Source organism: Lissotriton vulgaris, chromosome 5 (assembly GCF_964263255.1).
Source record: "Lissotriton vulgaris chromosome 5, aLisVul1.2, whole genome shotgun sequence".
Lineage (NCBI taxonomy): Eukaryota > Metazoa > Chordata > Amphibia > Caudata > Salamandridae > Lissotriton > Lissotriton vulgaris.
The window spans coordinates 1,286,744,496-1,286,758,890 of record NC_141693.1 but is presented as its reverse complement, the minus strand read 5'-3'; the positions used below and the strand labels follow the sequence as shown (position 1 = coordinate 1,286,758,890).

At 42.2% G+C, this 14,395-nt stretch overlaps 1 pseudogene; it reads left to right on the top strand.

Moving 5' to 3' along the window:
• The first annotated feature begins 5,252 nt into the window (after positions 1 to 5,252).
• On the top strand, positions 5,253 to 6,300 carry LOC147712473 (2',5'-phosphodiesterase 12 pseudogene; annotated as a pseudogene).
• Positions 6,301 to 14,395: the final 8,095 nt, after the last annotated feature.

Here is a 14,395-nt window from a genome sequence, read left to right as displayed (position 1 = left end):
TGACATGTGAGATTCTAAGAGAAGGAGGAAATAGAAGCTTGAGACAGCAAGTTTTACATTGCCAAAGTCATCGTTGTGGAAAGTATGGTAGAAGAAAATACAAGTCTAAAGGAAAATTTTACACCAATGTCGGTTTGGTTTTCCCCGTCCAGTCATTTCTAAAGGAAGAGTAAATTCTTTTTTTTCTTCAGTAAGGCACACAACAACTCGGAAATCTCCAAAGAATACCTACAACCTAAAAAGAACAGAAGTGTCAAAGTATTTCAATGACTACAATCCAGTCATTTTAAAAATGTGGAGTGCGAACATGTACATTCAATATGTTGCAGATAACTCAATTGCTGTTGCATGTTATGTTACATCGTACATAACAAAATCTGAAAAAACAGGGATGAAACAAATGTGGGAAGAGAAAAGCCTTAGCAAAAAATTGTACAGCTTTACTTTGAAAATGTTTTCCCACTGAGAAGTTGGATCCTATGAATGTTCAGACTGCTTTTGATCTTCAAGTTTATGTTCCAAGTCACGAGGAATCAATTGGGTAAGTTTGGGTCTTGCCTGCAAATGAAATAGAGTGTTGAAATCATTGGAAGAAACTGAACAATTAACAGCAAATGAGCCAGACAGTACAGACATTCTTAAAACTAATATGTTGGACACATACTTTCCGAGTCGACATCTGGAACAACTATGTCTGTATGAAGTACTTCAACATTAGAGCTTCAAAAGAAATGTTAAACAGAATTTAAAAAAAGAAAATTTTGCAGTAGTTGGATGTCATGGTTGTTTAGTAAAGCATACAAAGGGTAGTCTTATAAACCACAAGAAACTTAGTTGTGAAACTCCAAATAAGCGAGATTTTTACTATTTAGTACTTCTGGAACTGTTTAACGCATGGCGTAGCGAAAGTGACTTACTTGGATAGTTTTACTGCTACAAAGATTCTTTTAATGAATGTAAAGATAGCATTGGATGTACAATTTTCCCTACATATTTAAAAATGTTGAATGATGAAGTTGAACAGGAAAAGACTATTACAGCTGAAATAGCTCATGAAAGTTCTCAAGATTGTCAAAGTAGTAGTCCATGTAGTCAAGATCCTCTTGGACAATCAATGCTGGAAAATTAAGCAGCGATTGCTATGCATGAAGTTGAAATTGCAATGCAACAAGCTCACGAGGAGAATATTACATTGAAAAACCTAGAAGAACAAGTAAATGTTGAACAGAAAGAAAAATATGTGCAAGTGAGAGAACGGATAGAACTTGGTTTGTTGCATGAAAAAAAAGAATGTGTGTGTTCTTCTTTTAAACCTCTTCTGATGTGCACCAGTGGTCAAGCTGGGACTAGTAAGTGTTTTAATTAAAGTTTTGACCAGTTATCTTCAAAAAGCTACTGGTTCACATTTATGTTGTGTGGTAACAGCTCCAACTGGATTAGCTGCACACAATGTTAAAGGAGTTACTTTGCCTAGATTATTGATGTTACCAGTTGAGCATGATAATAAATTAGAATTTCAGAAGTTGTCTGGAGAAGATTCTTATGAAGTTTCAAGAGTGCTGAAGAAAATGAAACTTTTAATTATTGATGAGGTGAGCATGGTCTCAAACTTAATGCTTGCTTTTGTACACTTAAGAATGCAACAGGTATTAAAACAGATTACGATGTTCTCTTTGAGGGAAAACATTTAATTGTGTTTGGAGATCTGCTACAACTAACCCCTGTAAAAGGAGAACCAGTTTTTAAAACTTTTCTACATGATGACACTAAGAAATATTTGGGAAGTATTGGAAATGTGAATCTTTGGTTACATTTTGAATATAAAGAACTCACTCCAAATATGCGACAAGCAAGAGATGAAGATTATGCAAATATTCTAAAAGATGTAAGAATTGGTGTTCTAAGCAAACATGGTAAACAAGCTTTTCAAAGTCATCTACTAAAGAACTTGTTTACAAATGAAAACACACTGGCAGAAGTAATGTACAAGAAAATGAAAGAAACAAAGTCTATAGTTTGCCTAATGCCTACAGTGGAAGAGTGTTATACATTTAATAGAGAGCTTATGAAATTGGAAAATCAAGAAATAGTTCACTTTGAAGCTATTGATAAAATCGAGCATCAAGGAATAACGATTGTTCTGTCAGAAAAACTACAGACTAAATTGGATTCTTTGGAAAAGTCTATATCAAAAACTGCTAGCTAAGAATTTGTTTTGATGTATGTTTAAACTGTCGGGTAACTTTGAAGCACAATCTGAATGTAGAAGAAGGTTTAGTGAATGGAGCAATGGGGAAAGTTGTTGAATTTGTCAAATATCAAAATAGAAATGGAATTGATTTCTTGAAAGTTAAATTTGATCATATTGCCGAGGTAAAACAGATTGCACCTACTGCCGCACGTTATTTGCTTGTGAAAGACTTGTATGTTCGTAGAAAACAGTTTCGCTTCTGTTTAGCATATGCAATAACTATTCACAAATCACAAGGTTTAAGTGTAGATAATGCTTTGGCAAATGTAGGAAGAACTGTGTTTAAAGAGGGAATGGTATATGTTTCATTATCTCAAGTTTGAATCCAACGTTGTGTATATATCAACACGTGCTTAATCAAATCCAACGTTATGTCAAAATTTCAAAGCAATCGGTGAAAAACATTCGGAGATTTAAGATTTTGAACAAATGAACATTGACATTTTTATGTGTCTGTTCGGGCTTTCGATTAAAAACACGCGCATATTCGACACGCACATATTCGAATCCAACGTTGTGTATATAAAAACACGCGCGTATCCAAATCCAACGTTGTGTCAAACTTTCAAAGCAATTGGTGAAGAACTTTCGGAGATTTACGATTTTGAACAAACAAACATTTACATTTTTATTTATATAGATTGAGAACTGATAGAAGTAAGATCCATTCTGCTTCTGGTATTCGCCAACTGTTGGATGTATGTACTGGATCTTTAACGTTCAATGCTAATATACAGCAAGATGCACAAGAATTTGTGATGGTTATGCTTGGAGTACTAGAAGATGAAGGAATTCAGATTGAGAGTTTATTTGGACTCAGTTACAAATGGGAACATAAATGTGAACAGAGTTCATTAACTTCAAGCACTATAGTTGACAGAGAACAATGTCTATATTTAAGAATACCTGACTGCAAATCTGTACCATTTTCCAAATTAGTAAAGGAACCTGATCATGAGATGATGTGTTCTCGTTGTAAATCAAGAATGTTATCTACATTATGCCTCCAAAGATATGGAAAATATTTGATTATAATGCTGCAACGCTGTAGACCAAACAGAAGAAAAATGGAATCCAAAATTAAAAATGTTGTTGCTAATCAAGTATCTATTTCTAGAAGAACTTTTGCAACAGTTGCTATTGTTTTCCACGCTGGAAGTACTACTACAAGTGGGCATTATAGAGTTTATTTAAAGTGTAATAATGGTTGCAGTCACTCTAACGATACACACTTGGAAATGAAACCGAGATTGCCTTATGAATTACCCAACTCATACTTGATATTTCTGAAACATAGATTTTAGATACACTATTCGGCTTCATGGGAAGGTGTAAAGATACTTTAAGGAATTCATACTGGATGGTTTTGAAGCGAAATTTTTGATACATTATCTGGCGTATTGTGAAAATGTGCACAGAAACTATCAAGACAATCTGATTCACATACTGATGCTCTAATATAAACTTTGACACACCCATTCTAAAATGCAGACTACTATTTTTGAAACCATACACAGAAGAATGGCATATGCTACGTAGCACTCACTATTTCCTAGGTCTACAGACACATCCAGTCACTTATACATGTAGTTACTCATCAATATAGGACTATAATATGCACTCATACATCTATACATGCAGTCACACTCTTCCACTCATCCATAGAGTTACTCACACACCTAGTCAGTAATGTAAAGAATCAATCACATACCCATTTACTCATGTATACAGTTATACACACCAACTTCGTTATTTTTAGACATATAACATCACTTATTCATACAGATACTAACACATGTTTACTGTCTTATACAAATACTGATAGAAGCAGACACTTATTTATACACACACTCTTTAAATAACTTAGTCTCGTGTATACTCATTTATATACTCCAACACTCACATATAGAACCTTAAAACATATGTAGTTAGTCACAATTATACCACTGAAACATTCATTTACTCACCAATATACCCATACACACATTAAGTCACCCAGACAGCCCTTCCCAGATGCAGTTTTTAATCCATACAACCAGTGAATTACCTACTCAGACATCTATGCACAGACTCACACACCCACACACAGACACTCAGGGACCCATACAGATAGTCAGACAACAAATCAAGTAACCTATATAGACACTCATGTAGTTATTTAGCAACCCATGCAGTTGTTTACACACCAATGGAGAGACCAATACTAACTTTCACTATCCCATGCTTTCAGTAGGACATGTTCAATCACTCACTTATACAGTCAGTCACGCACCTATGAAATAATTCCTTTAGGCACTTGTAAATGCATTCATTCTTCTACACCTTCGCAGATATATATAAAACATATTTACATTTTAAAACACACATTCACTGGATGGTGTCATGAGTAATGTCATGAGTGATGCCATTTGAGATTTCATCAGTGATGTCATCAGTAATGCCACTGACCATGTCATGAGTGATGTAATATGAGACATCATCAGCAGTACATTGCGGGCACGCGAGTTATGGTTAGCTCAACTAACTATAACAGGCGAATTTCTCTGGTTTTATATGAGTCAAATGTCCAACTAACTATAACGTCCCTGAAACCTATGGTTTTTTCAATGAATTTCTAAGGTTTTTTAAATGCTAATTCCTGACTATAACATCTGTAAAAGCTATGGTTTAAAGCTATGGTTTTTTCAGTGAATATATAAATACATATGTTCTTTTTTCTTCAACGAAATTGTGCTTCGCTTTCAAAGCACTCTACATATCCTGGCTATTTCTATTTCTCTATATTGAAAGTGAACAGAAGGCAGGCTGACACCGTCCCAAACTGGTCTTGGTCATAGGATATCACCAGCCGACTCGTCATTCCCACGGGTGTACATTTAGTCTTTTTTCTGTGTCTATGCCGGTGTGAACTGTGATTCCCAGAAGCCGGTAATGAATAGCTTTCCTGGCGTGTCCCGTTAGCTAGAATCTTCACCGCCCTTGTGTATCGGGCGTCGGGTTGATGCTGAGGCCCTCAGCCTGGAAACTACAGCAGTGTGTCCCGGGTTACGTGCTCCAGTCCTACACCTGCTACAGCACCTGTAGCTCACCACGTGGGATGGAGAAGACTGTAGTATGCTGTGTGCCTTAGAAGCCAAAGCTGACCCTCTCCTTCACTCTTGATGGCACTCAGAAGCACATGCAACAGGACCAGTCGGAGCCGCTGGGCCAGGCGCTGGCCCGCATAGCAACAAACCCTGTGGAGGCATCCCAGAGCATTAAGGCCAAGAAGTGCAAGCACAGTGAAAGGCCTCCCCATCTGCCTCTCCTGCAGAACCATCTGTGTGCCTCTACTTCCAGGAGCAACCGCTTCCTGATGAGCTGCTCAACGCCAAGGCTTGGCGGGTTGGCACCGTTCTGCACGTGGGTGATGCACTCTGTAAGGTGGAGCGCAACCCGCTCTCCTTCTGCCAGGTGCAGCTTCCCCGCCACATTATGGCCGGCTTCCCCGTCTGGCCTGCTCTGCACATAGAGTTCAGGCAGCTGGAGGCCTCACTCTTCAGCTGGTTCAAGGAGGCGCCAGAGGAACCAGGAGATTGGCCCCCATTGGTATCCAGCGGGTCTACACACCAGCCAACGTGGACATCGGGCTGCAGATGAACTGCACTGCACCCCGGGTAGTGTGGACCCCTGTGGTACGGCACCACCTGGGAGATAGAGGCCAGCTGCACGGTGGAGGCTGGGCTTGGGGTGTGCGGCTTTGAACAGTAGCCCCTTGCACACAGCGGGTGAGCTCTGAGGCGCTCCTTCGCACAGTCTCCTACAACATCTAGGCAGACACGTACATGCAGACCAAGCACTCCCAGGTCATGCTCTACCCCTACGGTGCACCCTATGCCCAGGACATGGATTACAGGCAGACCCTATTGCGCAAGGAACTCAGTGGCTACAACACAGTCCTGCTCGGTCTGCAAGAGGCGGACTGCCATGTCTTCACGGATAGTCTCTGCCCTGTCCTGGATGCTTTCTCCTTGTTTTTGTTTCCTCCCACTACTAACCAAAACACATAGATAAAAGATATTGTAATTTACAATGCCAGTAGCTCTAAATCTCACAATTGCAAGACCAATTTCCATTGCAAATGCTTGTTGTTAAATGGTGTCAATCCGTTCAGTAGTTGCTGGGAAATGTAAAAATATTTCAGATAAACAACTGAGGCCTTAGTGGATCTGTGATCCCTCCAGATTTCGTGATTGAGTTCTGATTGACTGCCAACACTTGGCAGCCAACCATATTGAACTGAGTCACAAGAATACACATTAAAAAAGAGACATGAGTAGGGTAGAAACACCCTGACCCCCTAGGCCACTTGAGGGTGGTGGGACCACCCAGTGCCCAAAAAGCATTTTTTTTAACATTTTCATCTGGAGTAGCTTTGGATCCGCAACTCCGGACTAAAGTTTCACATGGTTCAATAATATAGGCCCCTGGGTGAGCCAGGTACCAGGGGCACATGTAAATAAGTAGGAGGGGGGGGGGGACACAGGTACCTCTTCCTAGAATGCCTAAATCCACTATCTCCCCGGTGTATCTTCCTATAATTTTGCGGGGGTCCCCCTTGTGGCAACCCATGCGCCCTAGGGACTGCCACCTCCCCAGGGCACATGCATTATTGAAAAAACAATGGGGGAAGCCATACAGCCTCCTCTGCAGCCCTGTAGACCACCACCTCGCCAGGGCACAAAAACAAAAATTAAGGGGGTCTGTTGAGGACCTCGGGCCCGGGGACCACCACCTCACTGGAGCTTACTTAAGAAAGAGGGGGGTGCATGGCCCCCTTATGGAGCCCTATATGGCCCTGGGGCACAAAATGGCCCAGGTAAGGGGCCATTTGAGATGTCATCAGTTATGTCACTGGCCATGTTATGAGTGATGTTATATGTGAGGTCATAAGAGGTGCATTGCGGGGGCACAAGAGGTGCATTGCGGGGGCATGAGTTATAGTTAGCTCGCTAACTATAACGCTGAAATTCTCTGGTTTTGAATGAGTGCCCCCTGAGCCTAACTATAACGTCTCTGTAACCTTTTTTTTCCAACAAATTTCGAAGTTCTTTTAAAATTCCAATTCCTAACTATAACATCCCTGTAACCTTTGGTTTTTTGGAGTGAATTCTAAGATTTTCTAAATGCTAATGCCTGACTATAAAATCCCTGTAACCTTTGTTTTTTTCAGTGAATATATATATATATATATTTATATTTAAAACTTAACATCTTGGACAATGCTACACCTAAAAATGTTATGAGATTCTGCTGTCTGCCTGCCCTCATCATATTTAGAATTTGAATTTCAGTGACAGTTTGTGTGCTTCCTGGCATGCCATCAGCTCCAGCAGCTGTCATTAAGCTGGTTCTCAGAAGCTGAGCTTTGCAAATAGCCTGACTGACTAGTATTTGGAAACAAGATTCAGAAGCTGGCACCAGTCAAAGGCAAAACAAATCATAATGGAGAGTTTTCAAATGGATAATTGGCAGAGATTGTTAGATGACATTTTATCCCGCACGTATTACCACCATGCACCAGGAGCAGAAGCTGGACCACTGTTTACATCATCTACTGGAGTGACAGTCTAGTACAGTGACCCACCCTTAAGAGTGTTAATGAAGTGGATGGTTTGAGAGAGGACTTGCTCTGATGCCAAAAACCCCACCCCAGCCGAGACAATTAATAAAGGTTACTTGTATAAGTGTATCTCTGCTTGACTTGGAAGGGTGAAGTCAATGAGACATTATTATGAAAAGGAGCAGAGGATGCCAAGCGGGCAATTTTGGACTTGTTGCATGGCCAACCTGTTGATGCATGCACTCCGCTCTTCAGTAAAATACCTCACACGCATCAGAATTAAGTGTCTGTCTCGGCCAACTTGCTCCTACATACAACGGAGGGGGGGGGGGGTGGGGGTTATATTAAGCAGAAAACTGGCACTTGCCAATCTTGTGCCAAGGAAAAGGTAATTGGACTTATCGTTTTGTTTTATCAGAATGACCCTGCCAGTGAAAACAAGCATTAGCAAAGCCAGTAGGTTTTGCCTTTGAGACCTGATGCATTGCAACATGGCTAGAAAAGTAATTTTGGAGGCACATGCTAGAGTGACCAACTGTCCGTAAATTTCATGGACTGCCAGTAATTTAGATCTCACGTCCATTGTCCGTGATGATCCCTTTTATGGACGCCTTTTGTCCATCATTTTGGGCATTGCAGGGAACAGCACTGTTCCCCTGCATGTAGCCTCAATTCCCTGATGGGGCCGCCTTGCACACCTCCTTGGACCGCAAGAGCAACCCCACCCTGCCATTTGTCATTCTGTATGCTGGCTGATTGCCACATATAGAATGACAAAGGGCCAGTCTGTGATGCAAAGCATGTGATGGTAGGCCTCCCCCAGCCTCCGTCTAGGGGAGGGCATTCTGATGGAAGAAATGTGCAAAAACGCAAATGCTGCTAGGTGAAAATCCAGTTCAAGAAAAGACGCTGGTGAAAGAGTTAACAGAAGGGACTAGAGTTCTTTTACAGTCTCATAATTTTAGAACTGATGCACTTTCAATATTATATTCAACGAAGCCATGGTTGCTGCTTTTGTATTTTATGCAACGAAACACCATTGACAAAGCCAATAGCTCTGGCTTGTTATAGGTGTAACATTACTTGTTGTGTTATATATCTGGATACAATGACAGAAGGAGGCAAAATACCAGTCGGGCGGTACACTATACTAAGCACAGATTTTTAGCTGAGGTGTTTTAAGCCACACCCTTAATTACATCGAACACCCCCTTTTGAGAGACCCCCAGTATTTCAATCCCGCTTAAAGCCCTTGAAACACCATCATGTCACAGTCACCTCATGGCCTTCCTCTGTGCATCATGCATAACTCACAACTTCCATATTTTCATATTGCTAATGTACAGGTGCATAGTGAACCCTCCCCCCAACCCACCCCTTGCTTTAGGAACTACAGCAAGGGTTACATTCTGGGTAGGCCTCTTCTGTCAGTAACTCTGCAGACATAGGCTCAGCTCATAATTAATATGAAAAGGTGGGCTAGTGAGTAAGTGAAGGGATGGCTGGATGGATGGATTAGTCAAAGGGTGAATGGATACATTAAAGGGTGGATGGATGATGAGAGAAAGGATGGATGGATGAGTGAGCAGAGGGATGGGTGAGAGAAAAGATAAATAGAGATTGTATGGGTGAATGGGTAGATGGATTGGTTAAAGGAAGAATAGATGAGTGAAAGGATGGATGGATGGATGAGTGAAAGGTTGGGTGATGGGTGAGTGTATGGGTGGATGGATGAGTGAAATGATAAATGGGTTGATAAATTGATAAATGAAAGGGTGAATGAATGGACGGATGAGTGAAAGGGTGGACATAAGGATGATTGAGTGAGTGAAAGGGTGGGTAGATGGAGAAAAGGATGGACAGATGAGTAAAGGAGTGAAAGGGTGGAAGGATGAGAGAAAGGATGGATGAGTGATAGGGTCAATGGATGGATTCATGAGCAGATGGATGTGTGGATGGATGGATGGAAGGAAGGATGCCTAAGTGAAAATGTCGATGGAGAGCGAAAGGGAGGATGGATGGATGACTGAAAGGGTGACTGGGTGGAAGGATGAGTGACTGTGTGGATGGATGAGTAAGTGAAAGAATGGCTAGATGGATGAAAGGGTAAATGGCTTGAAGGATAAGTGAATGGATGCATGGATAGGTGAAAGAGTGGATGGTTGAGTGAACGGATGGATAGAGTGAAAGGGTGGATGGATGGATGAGTGAAAGGGTGGATGGAGGGATGGATGAGTGAAATGATGGATGGTAGGATACATCATGGATAGGTTTGCAAATTGTTTAATATGTTTGGATATGGATGGGCTTACTAATATACTATTGTGCGACCTCCTCTGATGTGTCTGCAAAACTTACCCTTTGTCCCGAAGTTTTGTCCTGAATTTTGACCTCCTGTCCTGAATTTTTGTCCTAAATTTTGACCGTTTGTCCTGAATTTTTACACTCACCATCCTGAATTTGCACCCATGCCAGTTGGTCACCCTAGCACATGTACAAACCATGCGCCCTCCTACAGAGTGTCTTGTATTTACCAATCCAACTATTATTGGAAACATAGGATGCAACATGGGTGGGGAACCAACAAGGAGGGCATGGGAAGGGCATGCAACATGTAGCTGGGAGAGAAGCACATGAGCAATTAAATAGGGGGGGCAGGAGAAGAAAATGAGGAGGAGTGCGCCACGAACGGGGTCAAGGACATCATGCTGATAAAGGGTAATACATCGTGCTTGTGAGGGAACATACACAAGATCGACAGCAGAAAAATCATGCACTCTCCAAGAGTGCTTAAAACAAAAAACGAAAAAAGTAGCACCTGTAAATTAAGCAGTGGGAGGACACAAGTAATGCATCCGTGCTACAGGGCAGGGACACATGCACAAACAGCAAATAAAGCCCTATATTTTGAAATATTTTACAGTTGATTGACAGGTATTTAAATGTTGTTTATTGCAGAAAAACGCAAGATTGTCAGATAATTCATTTTACAAAATCTCTAAAAGTTGCAGTCAGAGGAAGAAAATTAAACACCAGCCTACATTTTAACCAAATAAGCAGCAATTTGAGAGAAGACATAGCTTGTCCTTTGCCCACTGTCTTTGAACACATAGCAAATGTGAAAAGATAAAAACAAAATGTAAAGGCATCTTTATTGCTCATTCCCATTCTGAACTCCAACATGTTTATGTGTGGTGTGCTTCAGCACCCCACCACACACACACCTACCTGCTTCCAGCACCTATGAGTGACAATGGAGCCAAGCAATAGAAAGCAATTTGCGGGTTCTAAGCCCACTATCAACAGATAATAGTCTCACAAGATGTGCTGTACTGCATCAAGAAGTCGAAAGCTGACTAGAACAGAGCCCAGAGAGAGTGGGAAAGGAATCGCACCCCTGACCTGCTGAAGAAGAACAATGAGCTGGCAAGACAGCTGAAGATGCAAATAAGCGAGGTGAGAAATGGGAAGCAGCTACGGCTAACTTGAAGGACTCTGACAACTCTCTCTGGAGAATGACCCGACGCCTGACTGGGAAGAAGGAACCAAACCCACCGATACAAGGAAAGACTCATCTAGCATGCAGCAACAGGGATAAGGCTGAGGTCTTCGCTGACACGCAGGAGGCATCCTTCAGGCCTAATCAGGCCAGCAAACTGTCAGCAGAAGTCGAGCAAGAGGATGCTAAGCACTACCTGGAGCACCCACCAGAAACAGAAGCTGCAACCATTGAGGAATGCTCAATGGACGAAGTACTGACCCTGGTAAAGACATTGAAATACGGTAAGGCACCAGGCAAGGACAGAATAACCACCTACGCCATCAAGATGCTCCCAGATGCCACAGTGGCTTGCTGAGATCGTCAATGCGTGTATGCAGCACCAGTACTTATTTAACGCCTGGAAAGAAGCAAGAGTCATTGTTTACCCTAAAGCCGGGAAATCACTACGAGATCTTGCAAATTACCGCCCCATAAATCTGCTATCTAGCGATGCGATGGGACTAGAACCGGTTGTTGTCAGCCCTATGGATTTAGCAGTGCTGCTTTTCTCTCCCTGGAGGGCTAGGGCTTACGGGTCACCCCAACTGCCCCAGCGGGACTTTGCCCCACAAGACACCATTTGCTATGCCTGGCGGGGGGATCCGACTGCTTGTGCTGCCAGGGAGGGGAACTCCCCTTGCACAAGCGGGTTAGGGCTCTTCTCCCCCTCCTCCTTATCCTTGGCCAGCACATCATGCTTTGGCTGTTCTTCTTCGCTGTTTTGCGTCTCTCCTAAGAGTCAGAAAAGGGGGTGGTGATGAACACTGGGCCAGGGTCAGACTAATTTGCATATAGCCAAGTTCTGAGCTGGGATGGTGCAGTGAGCTAAAAAACGGTGATGGATCAAGCCCTGATCTTTGGACCGGGTAAGAGTGGTCTGCTTAATTCAGACACTCTGTTCATCACCACCCCCTTTTCTGAATCTCCTAAGAGTCAGCTCGGGGGACACCAGGCCGGGCCTTTGCGACTGAACTGTGTCCCAGCTCCATAATGAGGTGGGGGGGCTCCCACTCTGCTTAAGTGCAATTGATGATCGACACATTCACAGCTCTGAAGGACCCTCTGGCCAAACAAGACTCTGCTGAAGCCCCTCCCCCACCACAAGCAGAACAGCCTAACACTACCAACATTCTTCTTGCCATCCAGGCCCTGTTCTGCGCTTCAGTCCAGGATTGGGGAGGGTGGTATGGATGTCATACTTCTACACCAGGATCTCAGCAACATCTCAGAGCGCATCGCAGAGTGCAGGATATCAGACCTAGAGGACTCTGTGTCAACCTTGAAGGTGGAGGTGACTCACCTGAACATAGAATCCTGAAGATCCAGGCTGACGACATGGAGAGCGGAGGCAGGTGGAACAACCTCCGGTTTGCGGGCTTCACTGAAGGGGTTGTGGGAGCAGCTCCTGAGGACTTTTTCAAGAAACAGATCTTGTCATGGGTCCCTGAGGGGCACCTTTCCTCGCATTTTATGATGATATGGGCCCACAGATCCTTGGTGGCGGTTCCCCAATACCCAATCATTGCGAAGATACTGAACTTCAAAGATAGAGATGGGGTTCCTCACTCAGCCCGCTACCTGGACCCTAACACTTTCAATCAGCTCATATCCTGGTATTTCCTGATTGCACATTCAAAATAGGTCCGGTGCAACTGGGGGTCGGGTGAAGTCATGTGGGTCTTCCAATATTTGGTGTGATTCTTCAGTATCTTCGTGTGGTAGACAATAGAAAACAAGCAGCAGGCGGGAGGCAAAAAAAAAGTTTTTTTATAACAGTACTTTGACCTATTTTGAATCTAGATTCATTAAATGCTCATTTCCATTCCGTGACCCACGATATTAACGCAACACATTTTTTGGTCTACGCGTATCTAACACGGATACTTAGATCACCGGTGTTCAGCCTCGACATTTGCAACTTCTCTACCCGAATTAACATAGGTGGTGGTTCCTCTTGATATTAGGAGTAGCTGTATTATCTCTCCCCTACATAAAATTGTGGTCGCATTTGAAAACTAATGATTCCCAGCATCTGAATTGAGATTACACTTGGTTTTATACAGTATACAATATACAATTGACACCAGTACTGAAGATGGTCTCAGAAAGCGTTATCTAGGAGACCAAAACGTCGACCTCCACCTCATCCTCGCTTTGTCTCATTCACTTAGATTTTGGATAGGTGTTTTTAGGTTCTGTTGAGTCATATATTAACATATCTTTTTTGTACCTGTAGACCTAATACATTTTGAATTATCTATATCTGTATATGAAACCTTTTTACCACTTGATAAATTCTATTTTCTTATACACCTTTGTGTTTGTTGTCTATGTATTGTACATGTGTTTTGATTAGTTGCGGCTATATAATCAATAATCCACTTTGATTAATTATTTTTCTGTAAGGATCATTAACTTATCCTACTAAGTCAGTATAAATCACTAATTGTGATTTAAACAAACTGCCTTGAAGGCACCTATACCTTTCTACTAAAAGTCGTTGCAGCGACATATGTGAGAAAGGAACAGTATGAAAGCATTGTGATGGGTCATCCATCCAAAGTGCATGTGCCACATTCTGTTTAGAGTGTGCTTACTCATACTCAAACGCAACATCTCAATAGCAGTAGATTGATGAAGGATGAACAGGTGATTTTGGGTGCTGAGAATGTATTACTAGTGTAGTTTGAATCCGGCAACACTGATGCCTTTGCCAGGAAACAAAGATGTGATTGATCAAACAGATCATGATTTCCTGGATGTGACTGAGTTGTGTACAAAGACTCGATCGAACATTCTGGACGTTCCATTACCTTAATCAGATCATGTCCTGTTTGTGGATGGATCATTTTTGCGAGATGCAGAAGGAAACATGAGAGCTGCATATGCCACTTTGTAATGACTGATTTTCCGCTTCTTCAGGTGTTTCAGTTAGTTATGCAGGCAGTCATTACTTATCCGAGTCCCTTCCCAGATTTCCTGAGGACACCTCACTTCAGAA